This window comes from Oncorhynchus gorbuscha, unplaced genomic scaffold (assembly GCF_021184085.1).
Source record: "Oncorhynchus gorbuscha isolate QuinsamMale2020 ecotype Even-year unplaced genomic scaffold, OgorEven_v1.0 Un_scaffold_736, whole genome shotgun sequence".
Classification (NCBI taxonomy): domain Eukaryota; kingdom Metazoa; phylum Chordata; class Actinopteri; order Salmoniformes; family Salmonidae; genus Oncorhynchus; species Oncorhynchus gorbuscha.
The window spans coordinates 39,246-51,363 of record NW_025745784.1 but is presented as its reverse complement, the minus strand read 5'-3'; the positions used below and the strand labels follow the sequence as shown (position 1 = coordinate 51,363).

Sequence of the window (12,118 nt, the reverse complement as noted above, 5' to 3'; positions counted from 1 at the left end):
TGGGGTCAGAGCCTGCTCCACCTGCAGAAACATTAACCCTTAAACTCTGGGGTCAGAGCCTGCTCCACCTGGAGAAACACTAACCCTTAAACTCTGGGGTCAGAGCCTGCTCCACCTGGAGAAACACTAACCCTTAAACTCTGGGGTCAGAGCCTGCTCCACCTGGAGAAACATTAACCCTTAAACTCTGGGGTCAGAGCCTGCTCCACCTGGAGAAACATTAACCCTTAAACTCTGGGGTCAGAGCCTGCTCCACCTGGAGAAACATTAACCCTTAAACTCTGGGGTCAGAGCCTGCTCCACCTGGAGAAACATTAACCCTTAAACTCTGGGGTCAGAGCCTGCTCCACCTGGAGAAACATTAACCCTTAAACTCTGGGGTCAGAGCCTGCTCCACCTGGAGAAACATTAACCCTTAAACTCTGGGGTCAGAGCCTGCTCCACCTGGAGAAACATCAACCCTTAAACTCTGGGGTCAGAGCCTGCTCCACCTGGAGAAACATTAACCCTTAAACTCTGGGGTCAGAGCCTGCTCCACCTGGAGAAACATTCATATTACCTGGCTACTGTACCTGTCATAGTGAGGTGTCCTGGCTACTGTACCTGTCATAGTGAGGTGTCCTGGCTACTGTACCTGTCATAGTGAGGTGTCCTGGCTACTGTACCTGTCATAGTGAGGTGTCCTGGCTACTGTACCTGTCATAGTGAGGTGTCCTGGCTACTGTACCTGTCATAGTGAGGTGTCCTGGCTACTGTACCTGTCATAGTGAGGTGTCCTGGCTACTGTACCTGTCATAGTGAGGTGTCCTGGCTACTGTACCTGTCATAGTGAGGTGTCCTGGCTACTGTACCTGTCATAGTGAGGTGTCCTGGCTACTGTACCTGTCATAGTGAGGTGTCCTGGCTACTGTACCTGTCATAGTGAGGTGTCCTGGCTACTGTACCTGTCATAGTGAGGTGTCCTGGCTACTGTACCTGTCATAGTGAGGTGTCCTGGCTACTGTACCTGTCATAGTGAGGTGTCCTGGCTACTGTACCTGTCATAGTGAGGTGTCCTGGCTACTGTACCTGTCATAGTGAGGTGTCCTGGCTACTGTACCTGTCATAGTGAGGTGTCCTGGCTACTGTACCTGTCATAGTGAGGTGTCCTGGCTACTGTACCTGTCATAGTGAGGTGTCCTGGCTACTGTACCTGTCATAGTGAGGTGTCCTGGCTACTGTACCTGTCATAGTGAGGTGTCCTGGCTACTGTACCTGTCATAGTGAGGTGTCCTGGCTACTGTACCTGTCATAGTGAGGTGTCCTGGCTACTGTACCTGTCATAGTGAGGTGTCCTGGCTACTGTACCTGTCATAGTGAGGTGTCCTGGCTACTGTACCTGTCATAGTGAGGTGTCCTGGCTACTGTACCTGTCATAGTGAGGTGTCCTGGCTACTGTACCTGTCATAGTGAGGTGTCCTGGCTACTGTACCTGTCATAGTGAGGTGTCCTGGCTACTGTACCTGTCATAGTGAGGTGTCCTGGCTACTGTACCTGTCATAGTGAGGTGTCCTGGCTACTGTACCTGTCATAGTGAGGTGTCCTGGCTACTGTACCTGTCATAGTGAGGTGTCCTGGCTACTGTACCTGTCATAGTGAGGTGTCCTGGCTCTGTACCTGTCATAGTGAGGTGTCCTGGCTACTGATACCTGTCATAGTGAGGTGTCCTGGCTACTGTAACCTGTCATAGTGAGGTGTCCTGGCTACTGTACCTGTCATAGTGAGGTGTCCTGGCTACTGTACCTGTCATAGTGAGGTGTCCTGGCTACTGTACCTGTCATAGTGAGGTGTCCTGGCTACTGTACCTGTCATAGTGAGGTGTCCTGGCTACTGTACCTGTCATAGTGAGGTGTCCTGGCTACTGTACCTGTCATAGTGAGGTGTCCTGGCTACTGTACCTGTCATAGTGAGGTGTCCTGGCTACTGTACCTGTCATAGTGAGGTGTCCTGGCTACTGTACCTGTCATAGTGAGGTGTCCTGGCTACTGTACCTGTCATAGTGAGGTGTCCTGTCTACTTTACCTGTCATAGTGAGGTGTCCTGTCTACTTTACCTGTCATAGTGAGGTGTCCTAGCTACTTTACCTGTGTTAGTGCGGTTGTGAGGTTTCCTTGTTAATATCCACCTTAGAGATGTCTGTGTAGGTGCCTGTATATAAAGCCAATATAGGTGTCCAGAGAAGTGCCTGTACCTGCGATGGCGTGGTTGTGGGGTCCTCCCTGTAGTCCTGGGAACACTGCCTGGTTGATGAGAGACTCCAGATTATACAGAGTCTCCTTTCCCTTAGGGTCCACACTACGTATTCCTGGAGGACAGGGACACAGAGAGAGACCAGCATGACACACACACTAAACCCCACAGAGAGAGAGACCAGCATGACACACACACTAAACCCCACAGAGAGAGAGACCAGCATGATACACACACTAAACCCCACAGAGAGAGACCAGCATGATACACACACTAAACCCCACAGAGAGAGACCAGCATGATACACACACTAAACCCCACAGAGAGAGAGACCAGCATGATACACACACTAAACCCCACAGAGAGAGAGAGAGAGAGACCAGCATGATACACACACTAAACCCCACACAGAGAGAGACCAGCATGACACACACACTAAACCCCACACAGAGAGAGAGACCAGCATGATACACACACTAAACCCCACACAGAGAGAGAGACCAGCATGATACACACACTAAACCCCACAGAGAGAGATCAACATGATACACACATTAAACCCCACAGAGAGAGAGAGAGACCAGCATGATACACACACCTAAACCCCACAGAGAGAGAGACCAGCATGATACACACACTAAACCCCACAGAGAGACCAGCATGATACACACACTAAACCCCACAGAGAGAGACCAGCATGATACACACACTAAACCCCACAGAGAGAGACCAGCATGATACACACACTAAACCCCACAGAGAGAGAGACCAGCATGATACATACACTAAACCCCAGAGAGAGAGAGACCAGCATGATACACACACTAAACCCCACAGAGAGAGAGACCAGCATGATACACACACTAAACCCCACAGAGAGAGAGAGACCAGCATGATACACACACTAAACCCCACAGAGAGAGAGACCAGCATGATACACACACTAAACCCCACAGAGATAGAGACCAGCATGATACACACACTAAACCTCACACAGAGAGAGACCAGCATGATACACACACTAAACCTCAGAGAGAGACCAGCATTATACACACACTAACCCCCACAGAGAGAGAGACCAGCATGATACACACACTAAACCCCACAGAGAGAGAGAGACCAGCATGGTACACACACTAAACCCCACAGAGAGAGAGACCAGCATGATACACACACTAAACCCCACAGAGAGAGAGACCAGTATGATACACACACTAAACCCCACAGAGAGAAAGACCAGCATGATACACACACTAAACCCCAGAGAGAGAGACCAGCATGATACACACACTAAACCCCACAGAGAGAGAGACCAGCATGATACACACACTAAACCCCATAGAGAGAGAGACCAGCATGATACACACACTAAACCCCATAGAGAGAGAGACCAGCATGATACACACACAAAACCCCACAGAGAGAGACCAGCATTATACCCCCCCTCCTCTCCGTACCCTTTCTGTAGAAGATGACCCCAGAGCGACAGCCCCGCAGCGTCTTGTGGGTCGTCGTGGAGACCACGTCACAGTACTCGAACGGAGACGGGACGATTCCCGGCCGCCACCAGTCCGCTGATGTGTGCCATGTCGGCCAATAGGAAAGCTCCGTTCTCATCGGCGATACGACGCAGCCGAGCGTAGTCGAGGTTACGGGAATAACAGCTGGTACCTGGAGAGAAGACGGAACGATTAACAGGAAACGGTCTCAGTTTTTTCAACCTCATCCTCAGCACCATTCCCAACATCAACTGTGAAAATTACAGATTTCAATGTTTTGTAGTTAAAAAGATGCACCAAACGACAACAGGAGATTCTGTGTCTGAGAAACCAGGCCCAAATGATACAACAGGAGATTCTGTGTCTGGGAAACCAGGCCCAAATGATACAACAGGAGATTCTGTGTCTGGGAAACCAGGCCCAAATGATACAACAGGAGATTCTGTGTCTGGGAAACCAGGCCCAAATGATACAACAGGAGATTCTGTGTCTGGGAAACCAGGCCCAAATGATACAACAGGAGATTCTGTGTCTGGGAAACCAGGCCCAAATGATACAACAGGAGATTCTGTGTCTGGGAAACCAGGCCCAAATGATACACAACAGGAGATTCTGTGTCTGGAGAAACCAGGCCCAAATGATACAACAGGAGATTCTGTGTCTGGGAAACCAGGCCCAAATGATACAACAGGAGATTCTGTGTCTGGGAAACCAGGCCCAAATGATACAATGTCAACAGGAGATTCTGAGAAACCAGGCCCAAATGATACAACAGGAGATTCTGTGTCTGGGAAACCAGGCCCAAATGATACAACAGGAGATTCTGTGTCTGGGAAACCAGGCCCAAATGATACAACAGGAGATTCTGTGTCTGGGAAACCAGGCCCAAATGATACAACAGGAGATTCTGTGTCTGGGAAACCAGGCCCAAATGATACAATTCTGTGTCTGGGAACAGGAGATTCTGTGTCTGGGAAACCAGGCCCAAATGATACAACAGGAGATTCTGTGTCTGGGAAACCAGGCCCAAATGATACAACAGGAGATTCTGTGTCTGGGAAACCAGGCCCAAATGATACAACAGGAGATTCTGTGTCTGGGAAACCAGGCCCAAATGATACAAGGCCCAAATGATCAACAGGAGATTCTGTGTCTGGGAAACCAGGCCCAAATGATACAACAGGAGATTCTGTGTCTGGGAAACCAGGCCCAAATGATACAACAGGAGATTCTGTGTCTGGGAAACCAGGCCCAAATGATACAACAGGAGATTCTGTGTCTGGGAAACCAGGCCCAAATGATACAATGTCAACAGGAGATTCTGTGTCTGAGAAACCAGGCCCAAATGATACAACAGGAGATTCTGTGTCTGGGAAACCAGGCCCAAATGATACAACAGGCCCAGATTCTGTGTCTGGGAAACCAGGCCCAAATGATACAACAATGATACACAACAGGAGATTCTGTGTCTGGGAAACCAGGCCCAAATGATACAACAGGAGATTCTGTGTCTGGGAAACCAGGCCCAAATGATACAACAGGAGATTCTGTGTCTGGGAAACCAGGCCCAAATGATACAATGTCAACAGGAGATTCTGTGTCTGGGAAACCAGGCCCAAATGATACAACAGGAGATTCTGTGTCTGGGAAACCAGGCCCAAATGATACAACAGGAGATTCTGTGTCTGGGAAACCAGGCCCAAATGATACAACAGGAGATTCTGTGTCTGGGAAACCAGGCCCAAATGATACAATGATACAACAGGAGATTCTGTGTCTGGGAAACCAGGCCCAAATGATACAACAGGAGATTCTGTGTCTGGGAAACCAGGCCCAAATGATACAACAGGAGATTCTGTGTCTGGGAAACCAGGCCCAAATGATACAATGTCAACAGGAGATTCTGTGTCTGGGAAACCAGGCCCAAATGATACAACAGGAGATTCTGTGTCTGGGAAACCAGGCCCAAATGATACAACAGGAGATTCTGTGTCTGGGAAACCAGGCCCAAATGATACAACAGGAGATTCTGTGTCTGGGAAACCAGGCCCAAATGATACAACAGGAGATTCTGTGTCTGGGAAACCAGGCCCAAATGATACAACAGGAGATTCTGTGTCTGGGAAACCAGGCCCAAATGATACAATGTCAACAGGAGATTCTGTGTCTGGGAAACCAGGCCCAAATGATACAACAGGAGATTCTGTGTCAGGAGATTCTGTTCTGTCTGGGAAACCAGGCCCAAATGATACAACAGGAGATTCTGTGTCTGGGAAACCAGGCCCAAATGATACAATGTCAACAGGAGATTCTGTGTCTGGGAAACCAGGCCCAAATGATACAACAGGAGATTCTGTGTCTGGGAAACCAGGCCCAAATGATACAACAGGAGATTCTGTGTCTGGGAAACCAGGCCCAAATGATACAACAGGAGATTCTGTGTCTGGGAAACCAGGCCCAAATGATACAACAGGAGATTCTGTGTCTGGGAAACCAGGCCCAAATGATACAACAGGAGATTCTGTGTCTGGGAAACCAGGCCCAAATGATACAATGTCAACAGGAGATTCTGTGTCTGGGAAACCAGGCCCAAATGATACAACAGGAGATTCTGTGTCTGAGAAACCAGGCCCAAATGATACAACAGGAGATTCTGTGTCTGGGAAACCAGGCCCAAATGATACAACAGGAGATTCTGTGTCTGGGAAACCAGGCCCAAATGATACAATGTCAACAGGAGATTCTGTGTCTGGGAAACCAGGCCCAAATGATACAATGTCAACAGGAGATACAATGTCAACAGGAGATTCTGTGTCTGGGAAACCAGGCCCAAATGATACAACAGGAGATTCTGTGTCTGGGAAACCAGGCCCAAATGATACAATGTCAACAGGAGATTCTGTGTCTGGGAAACCAGGCCCAAATGATACAACAGGAGATTCTGTGTCTGGGAAACCAGGCCCAAATGATACAACAGGAGATTCTGTGTCTGGGAAACCAGGCCCAAATGATACAACAGGAGATTCTGTGTCTGGGAAACCAGGAGATTCTGTGTCTGGGAAACCAAATGATACAATGTCAACAGGAGATTCTGTGTCTGGGAAACCAGGCCCAAATGATACAACAGGAGATTCTGTGTCTGGGAAACCAGGCCCAAATGATACAACAGGAGATTCTGTGTCTGGGAAACCAGGCCCAAATGATACAATTCTGTGTCAAACCAGGAGATTCTGTGTCTGGGAAACCAGGCCCAAATGATACAACAGGAGATTCTGTGTCTGGGAAACCAGGCCCAAAATGATACAAATGATCAACAGGAGATTCTGTGTCTGGGAAACCAGGCCCAAATGATACAACAGGAGATTCTGTGTCTGAGAAACCAGGCCCAAATGATACAACAGGAGATTCTGTGTCTGGGAAACCAGGCCCAAATGATACAACAGGAGATTCTGTGTCTGGGAAACCAGGCCCAAATGATACAACAGGAGATTCTGTGTCTGGGAAACCAGGCCCAAATGATACAACAGGAGATTCTGTGTCTGGGAAACCAGGCCCAAATGATACAATGTCAACAGGAGATTCTGTGTCTGGGAAACCAGGCCCAAATGATACAACAGGAGATTCTGTGTCTGGGAAACCAGGCCCAAATGATACAATGTCAACAGGAGATTCTGTGTCTGGGAAACCAGGCCCAAATGATACAACAGGAGATTCTGTGTCTGGGAAACCAGGCCCAAATGATACAATGTCAACAGGAGATTCTGTGTCTGGGAAACCAGGCCCAAATGATACAACAGGAGATTCTGTGTCTGGGAAACCAGGCCCAAATGATACAACAGGAGATTCTGTGTCTGGGAAACCAGGCCCAAATGATACAATGTCAACCAGGAAATGATTCTGTGTCTGGGAAACCAGGCCCAAATGATACAACAGGAGATTCTGTGTCTGGGAAACCAGGCCCAAATGATACAACAGAGATTCTGTGTCTGGGAAACCAGGCCCAAATGATACAATGTCAACAGGAGATTCTGTGTCTGGGAAACCAGGCCCAAATGATAAACCAATGATACAACAGGAGATTCTGTGTCTGGGAAACCAGGCCCAAATGATACAACAGGAGATTCTGTGTCTGGGAAACCAGGCCCAAATGATACAACAGGAGATTCTGTGTCTGGGAAACCAGGCCCAAATGATACAAGGAGATTCTGTCAAACCAGGAAATGATTTCTGTGTCTGAGAAACCAGGCCCAAATGACACAACAGGAGATTCTGTGTCTGAGAAACCAGGCCCAAATGATACAACAGGAGATTCTGTGTCTGAGAAACCAGGCCCAAATGATACAACAGAATCTCTAGTCTGATCTATAGTCTGATTGGACACAATGTGATACAGCTGGCGACAGGACCTGCTGGTGGTGTGTGTGTGTGTGTGTGTGTGTGTATATGATGATGATGATGGTGGTGGTGTGTGTGTTACCTGCGATGATCAGTCTAGGTGGAACAGCCGGGAGCGTTCTCCTCCAGTCGGTCGTAGTTGATGAGACCAGTGTCTGGATCTACCTGATACAACACAGATTAACGTCACTAGGATCTACCTGATACAACACAGGTTAACGTCACTAGGATCTACCTGATACAACACAGATTAACGTCACTAGGATCTACCTGATACAACACAGATTAACGTCACTAGGATCTACCTGATACAACACAGATTAACGTCACTAGTCGTAGTTGATGAGACCAGTGTCTGGATCCACCTGATACAACACAGATTAACGAGCGTCACTTTGTTAATCTGGGGGAACCCCTTCGGCACCTTGTCGAGTCCATGACTTTATACATCTGTCAGCAACGGCTGAAACATAATCCACTCATTTGAAAAGGGTTGTCCACATACATTTGTCTACAAAGAAAGAAAATTGCCCCCAATTCAGAAATGGAGAAAGAGGAGAGAAAGCTCTAGAAATGTTTAGAAAGCTCTAGAAAGCTACCGTTATCTGCTGCCTCTTCAACAAGAAGCCACATTGATCCTACGATCCAGAAATACACTTCCCTCCCACACCCCTCCCACATCCCTCCCCTCCCCACCCTCCCCTCCCCACCCACACCCCTCCCACATCCCTCCCCTCCCCACCCTCCCCCTCCCACATCCCATCCCTCCCCTCCCCACCTGGGATCCATCCCTCCCACATCCCCACCCCACATCCCCTCCCACACCCTCCATCCCTCCCCTCCCCACCCTCCCACATCCCACATCCCCCTCCCACATCCCCCTCCCACAGACCAAAAAAAAAATCACCCTCCAAAAAAAGCATGGCCCCTTCTCCGGAATGCCACCCGATCCCAGTGGCCGAAGCATCGCATTTCTGTTTAGGCAGCACTGTATAGAAAACAACCCCCGAGAGCCACAGAATGACCGAATTAGCACCACCATAAACACCTATAGGCAGCACTCGGGCAGGCTGTATAGAAAACAACCCCCGAGAGCCACAGAATGACCGAATTAGCACCACCATAAACACCTTTAGGCAGCACTCGGGCAGGCTGTATAGAAAACAACCCCCGAGAGCCACAGAATGACAGAATTAGCACCACCATAAACACCTATAGGCAGCACTCGGGCAGGCTGTAGAGAAAACAACCCCCGAGAGCCACAGAATGACCGAATTAGCACCACCATAAACAACTGTAGGCAGCACTCGGGCAGGCTGTAGAGAAAACAACCCCCGAGAGCCACAGAATGACCGAATTAGCACCACGCACAGCCACCACAAACACCTATAGGCAGCACTCGGGCAGGCTGTAGAGAAAACAACCCCCGAGAGCCACAGAATGACCGAATTAGCACCACGCACAGCCACCACAAACGCCTTGAAAATGTCTCTTTCCCATAGGCTGGTACTATCTACGTCATCATCAGCAGTTAAATACCATCATGGTAGACGCGTTTACAGCTGGTTGGCTTTGATCACGTGATCTCTGAAATTCAAACCGATTTGGAGAAAGAAAAAAAATCAAGCCCAACTTTTAGAATAACTTTATAAGAATTGATTTAAGAATTTGTAAATTTGGGAATGTTTTCTTAGGGGTGCTCCAAGTTACTATTCTATGTGTTTCTGCCATTGAGAAATCAAAGGACTCAAAGGAGGAACACTCCGGGACTCGGAGGAGGAACACTCCGGGGCTCGGAGGAGGAACACTCCGGGGCTCGGAGGAGGAACACTTCGGGACTCAGAGGAGGAACACTTCGGGACTCAGAGGAGGAACACTCCGGGACTCAGAGGAGGAACACTCCGGGACTCAGAGGAGGAACACTCCGGGACTCAGAGGAGGAACACTCCGGGACTCAGAGGAGGAACACTCAGAGGAGGAACACTCAGAGGAGGAACACTCAGAGGAGGAACACTCAGAGGAGGAACACTCAGAGGAGGAACACTCAGAGGAGGAACACTCAGAGGAGGAACACTCAGAGGAGGAACACTCAGAGGAGGAACACTCAGAGGAGGAACACTCAGAGGAGGAACACTCAGAGGAGGAACACTCAGAGGAGGAACACTCAGAGGAGGAACACTCCGAGGAGGAACACTCCGAGGAGGAACACTCAGAGGAGGAACACTCCGGGAACGGAACACTCCGGGAACGGAACACTCCGGGAACGGAACACTCCGGGAACGGAACACTCCGGGAACGGAACACTCCGGGAACGGAACACTCCGGGAACGGAACACTCCGGGAACGGAACACTCCGGGAACGGAACACTCCGGGAACGGAACACTCCGGGAACGGAACACTCCGGGAACGGAACACTCCGGGAACGGAACACTCCGGGTACTTTAAGGAACACTCCGGGTACTTTAAGGAACACTCCGGGTACTTTAAGGAACACTCTGGGTACTTTAAGGAACACTCCGGGTACTTTAAGGAACACTCCGGGTACTTTAAGGAACACTCCGGGTACTTTAAGGAACACTCCGGGTACTTTAAGTCTTTAGTGATTTGAACACCAAGGAAGTTCGCGACCCGGAAACCTGACCAATAAAATGAGGCCCGATCCAGAACGACTGCAGACGATCTTAGATCTTTGGTCTACAGTATGGAAAGCCTTCGAAAGGTCAATAAAGAGGGCTGCACAGTACCTCCGTCCTATCCAGTCCCTTTACCACATCATTTAAATCAGCCAATCAGGTGTTGAGGATGGGTAAAGGTCAGTGAGACAACTCCGTGTGGTCAAGGCCTTTGCACAGCAACAATGTTGCAACATAAAGACAACACTGACACAACCAACTAACCGTGTCAAGGTCCATCTTTGGTGTGATGACATAACGGTGCATCAGACAGTCTGTTCTCGCCGTGGTTACCTTGGCTGGACAGGCAGGCAGAAGGACGTTGATCTCAAATAAACTGTGTGGTGTGTCTCTGCTCCTCTCCTCTCTCTCTGCTCCTCTCTCTATGCTCTTGCTCCTCTCTCTCTGCTCCTCTCTCTCTGCTCCTCTCTCTCTCTGCTCCTCTCTCTCTCTGGCTCCTCTCTCTCTGCTCCTCTCTCTCTGCTCCTCTCTCTCTGCTCCTCTCTCTATGCTCTGGCTCCTCTCTCTATGCTCCTCTCTCTCTGCCCCTCTCTCTATGCTCCTCTCTCTATGCTCCTCTCTCGCTGCTCCTCTCTCGCTGCTCCTCTCTCTATGCTCCTCTCTCTCTATGCTCCTCTCTCTCTCTATGCTCCTCTCTCTCTCTATGCTCCTCTCTCTCTATGCTCCTCTCTCTCTCTATGCTCCTCTCTCTCTATGCTCCTCTCTCTCTATGCCCCTCTCTCTATGCTCCTCGCTATGTGTTGTTGTTGTTTACCTTGTAGGGCATGGACTCAAAGAAGATGGATGTGTTGTTGTTTACCTTGTAGGGCATGGACTCAAAGAAGACGGATGTGTTGTTGTTTACCTTGTAGGGCATGGACTCAAAGAAGATGGATGTGTTGTTGTTTACCTTGTAGGGCATGGACTCAAAGAAGACGGATGTGTTGTTGTTGTTTACCTTGTAGGGCATGGACTCAAAGAAGACGGATGTGTTGTTGTTGTTTACCTTGTAGGGCATGGACTCAAAGAAGATGGATGTGGCAGAGATCTTCTTCTTGTCCGTCATGAAGCCGTGCGTCAGGTGACCTCCGTCGGGGAGGTCCAGACCCATGATCCTCCCATGAGGCTCCACGATCGCCGTGTACACAGCAAAGTTAGCAGGGGAGCCTACAAACACATCGTCTAGTTAGACCCTACAGAGCTGTACTGGGATGGTCTGGTTACACCTCCACCTAGTTAGACCCTACAGAGCTGTACTGGGATGGCCTGGTTACACCTAGTTAGACCCTACAGGGCTGTACTGGGACGGCCTGGTTACACCT

The 12,118-nt window shown here is 49.3% G+C and overlaps 1 pseudogene; it reads right to left on the bottom strand.

The window, feature by feature from the left end:
* The window catches only part of LOC124019948, a 53,401-nt pseudogene that overhangs the window by 4,773 nt on the left and 36,510 nt on the right, over positions 1–12,118 (bottom strand).